The sequence below is a fragment of the Marmota marmota genome, unplaced genomic scaffold (genome assembly GCF_001458135.2).
Source record: "Marmota marmota marmota unplaced genomic scaffold, marMar, whole genome shotgun sequence".
Taxonomy (NCBI): Eukaryota; Metazoa; Chordata; class Mammalia; order Rodentia; family Sciuridae; genus Marmota; species Marmota marmota.
Genome location: NW_025999929.1, coordinates 41,201 through 45,667, shown reverse-complemented (window position 1 = coordinate 45,667; position 4,467 = coordinate 41,201). Strand labels below are relative to the sequence as shown.

The window sequence follows — 4,467 nt, the reverse complement described above, 5'->3', positions numbered from 1 at the left end:
CTAAATTTAACATAATTGGGATTAATCTCCATAAGTATGGTTACTTAAATGAATAAATTAGAAATTGCAACTGACCAACCAACTACTTTTTCCCTTTTTGTTCAGTTGTTACAAAAGCAACAGAATCCTTCCTAAAATCTCTCCACAGCAAGCTGAATTAACCTCCATTATCATTGCACTGAGATTATTTTCTTACTTTAAACATTCTGAATATATAGCTAAACTTGTTCCTCATATTTCTGTAGCTGTGTTATCCCCTTGTTTGAATTCAAATTTACTATCTCTCTCTTTTTTTAACCCTAAAGAATCTTTTTCCAGCATCAAAAGTCCCCCATCTTCCTTGCTCATATTCACAGCCACACCAAGATTCCTGGACCTCTGACAGAGAATAATGCCAACACAGATACAGGTGTGAGGTCCCTAATCTTTTATTGTCAGATGCTGTAAAACTCATGGATTTTCTCAAAAAAAATAATAAATTTTCTGCTCATGAATGAATATGTTTTCTATTTCTTCCCCAAAATCTCAGGCCACTGTCAATAACTGTTCTCACTGTACACCCTTTTGGGCCCCTATGTGGGAATCTGTAAACCTACAAGGACTACATTCTAATGCACTTACGCCATGGGTGTTAAGCCATTTCCCTTCTTTTCATCCTTATTCCTTTCTTCATATTTACACTAATATCATTCTGGGTTTATTTGGCCTACTGCAGATTGACCTAAAAATTTACAATTCTCATTTATTACTCTGCTTTGCCATTATAGACAAACCTACTTATTTAAAAACAGATAACACCCCTGCATATATACCTGTGGTTTTGCTCAATTTGCTACTCATTGGAATATAATTTTAACCCATGGAATTACTCATATTCTGACCAAAAAATCTTGCTTGAACAAGCACATTTTACCCTTATGACTTGCCATTTAATTAAAAAATAAAAAGGGTACATAACCCCACAGTAGAATACAATTCTTAATTTTATGAAAATGGGCATCAGATAAAGGATATAAAGGGCAATGAGGATCAAGTAAACTTAAGTGGTGGTTTATAATTCCTAAAAGTTTTCCTTGGAACTGGAAATTTCTCATATTTGAAATCTCCTGTTTACATGATAGTCATGTTTTCTTGTTTACACTTAATATGCTCTGGTTATTCTAATTTATGGAAAAATGAGCTGATTTTTATTATCATCAATGCAAAACAAGGCTTCAAATCAATTAAAATTTTTCATTAAGCATAAAGTTAATTTCAAATATGCTGCAATCATAATAAGTACATTTCTTTGTAAATGCATATGCTTTGTTTGGAACTTAAAATATCCCCGACTGCAAGATTTTGTATACAAAACTCTCATTGTTGGTTATGTAATAGTAAATTAATCAAGTTAAGTTACACTACCTAGAATAAAATAAAATGGAAATAATTTACTCATAAGATTCATTTTTAAATCATCTTTATTTACAAAACACTATCCTAAGAATTATAATCCCATTAAACTTCAACTGGAGCAAAAGTATAATCACTTCCTTAAGTAAAAACACATACTTAAACTAAAAATGAGAGATAAGTCAAATTACTTTTGAAGAGAGATCAGAAACATCAGGTTTCTTGTTGTTGTTCTGGATGTTCAGTAGCTGTCTAATTTGAAGGTGGAATCAACCCTGAAGAAAATTCAGTTCTACTTTGAGAATGTAGAGGTGGGAGAGGAATGTAGCTCTTGGGGTAAGATAATGAGAAAAACACCTCAGTGAATATACATTTCCCAATGGGAATGCAGGGCTTGGTAGACACACCCAGTGGAAAACGATCTCCAGATGCTTCATACATGTTTTCTGGAGGAGGTGGAAGAATAAAAGCTCCTCTTCTCACGAACTGACTCCTTGGGTCCACTGGAAACAATGCACATCTGACTGGAGGGAAAGATGAAAAAACAAATCTAGGAGCCAGTTGCTTGGTTTTCAGCAGGGAGTGATGAATCAGGCACATTGGAATTATCAAGATTTACTTTAGTATCATTTTTACTAGATTCCATTTCTGAAGACAGAGGCCCATCCACTTTATACAAAGAAGGCATATTAAAACTTCTTTTTTCTGTGGTCCATATAATCTACAATAATTAGAATAATATATATACATCATGCCTTTTGTAGAGGAAGATGTGGATCAGAATGTGGTTGGCCTGGTGGAGGGATCATCATCCTACAAGACTTTTCCCATAGAGGTGACAGGGGCCCAGAATTATAAGGCACTCACTGGGGATCAATTAGCCCATCATAGCCTGATTTTCTCCTTTCATTGATAATCTGAGGTCCTTGGGTTTTCTCTCAGCCTCTTGAGCCTCTTTCTCCTCCCACTGGCACCAAATATGAGAATATTGGTGGATCCTTCTTTTCCAAAAGAGGACCTCTAATTTCAGATGAAGGTTGATCCAATAGTGAGGGACCATTTGGGGAATGTTCTCTGGCAAAGGCTGTATTTGAATCATCAAGTGCATAAGGATCTTTTCCTAAAAGTTTAAATTTAACCTCATTTTCAGTTAATTTGTGTCTATTGTGGGCATGTTGTTTCATTAAATCTTGAGGTATCTTTCAGCACTCTGAGCTTCCAGCTCATTATCATGTGCTTTTTCTCATAGTACATAATCTGCCCCTGATAAGAATGAATGGTTCTCTCTAATTCTTCTTCAAGATCTTTGACTTCCTTTCTATAGTTCTCCAGCTGTTCAGTTGTATGGCTGATGTTTTCATCCACTTTGGAAAGTTTCTCCTCTCACTCTACCCAGTAAATTTCCTCTCCTATTAATAATCTTTGGAGTTTCATTACAATTTTTGATATATTTCAATCATAACATTAAATTTCTGCTGAAGATTCTGATTCTGTCTTTTAAATTGTGTATTTTGACTGCAAAGATGCTTGCTCTGTCTTAAGATTTTTAATATTTTCTATCTACTTAAGATAATAAAGTAAACATTTTATTTCTTTCTCCTTCTAAGGTTTTAAAAGGGGCATTTAACTTAGCACCATAAACCTGTTCCTTCAAAGCTCATTTTGGCTGATCATCTAAGTGAGCACCAATTTCTGATTTACTCGTCATTTTCAATTCCAAGATACCATCATCTTTTAGGTCTTCTCCAAGCACAGAAGCCCAATCTTTCATCTGCACCAAGTGTTCAATCAGAGACTTAATATGCTTTCCTTTATCTCTTAGAACTTGTTCTGCAAATACCATAGAGTGTCTTCAAATGTTATTTTCTGTATATTAATGTCATTCACTTTTTCTTTCCATACTTCAGCTTCTTGTAAAAGTTACTTCTGACTATTCTGAAGTTGGAAATTTTATTTCAACACCTCTTTTATTGCTACCTTAAATCCTTCTGCATCATTTGAAATATTCTCAAGGTTGTTTCACCTTTTGCTGTTAGTAACTTGAGGGGTTTAGATTCATATTCTAGGAACTTAATTCTTCTTGATATATTTGCCAAAAATTCATGCTGCTGAGAATGTTTAGTTTTTAGCTTTTTTCTAGAAAGAGTATTTCATCCCCAAGTTTAGATTTAGACCTATCCAGCATTTCATATATTGTCTCCAATTTTTTTGCTTCTATTGATTCTTCTACAAAATGGAATCCTCTAAACATGACTCTAAGCCTTTATACTCTTTTGGAACAAGGCTAACTTTTTCAAGTAGTTGAAATTTTTCTTCAATTAGTCCAGAAAGTCTTTGAGCAAGCTTTTTTCCTCTTCTCACATAACACCTGCTGCTAACACATTGACAACATCTCCACATAAACAAGAGAACAGCAAAAAATCCAATATCTGCATACATTACCACCTCCCAAGGATATCCATAAGGATGAGGGCCTGGTTTCATATCTACAGACAATGATTAAAAAAAACCTTGTGTACTTCATCTGGGATCAGCCCCATAGACACCTGAGGGGCAACCCTTGGCCCCTCCATGATGCTAAAGCTGCTTTGCTTACTGATACTGCAGCCACAGCTTGTCCAGCCACACCCAAACAGGCTGTGGACACTCAGGTCTTAGGTCAGTAACTCAAACCTCCACCAGGCAATGGAGCATACCATTGTGAAGCAGATGTAGGGGTAGGGAGGTGGAGCTGTGGGCATGGTCATGGGATGCCACATTCATAGGCTCCCAGGGGCCTAGCACACTCAAGTGCCTGTCAGGGAAGTCATGGCCCCTTCACTATGCTGTGCATCCTGAAGCAGTGCAGGTTCAAATCTGTCCCAATTGAGCCGAGAGGACTCCTCTTTTGTTTTTTATTATTGGTTGTTCAAAACATTACAAAGCTCTTGACATATCATATTTCATACATTTGATTCAAGGGGGTTATGAACTCTCATTTTTACCCCATATACAGATTGCAGAATCACATCGGTTACACATTCACATATTTACATAATGCCATACTAGTGACTATTGTATTCTGCTACCTTTCCT

The 4,467-nt window shown here is 35.8% G+C and overlaps 1 pseudogene; it reads right to left on the bottom strand.

Moving 5' to 3' along the window:
* Positions 1–1,605: 1,605 nt before the first annotated feature.
* Positions 1,606–3,965, bottom strand: LOC107159537 (annotated as a pseudogene).
* Positions 3,966–4,467: the final 502 nt, after the last annotated feature.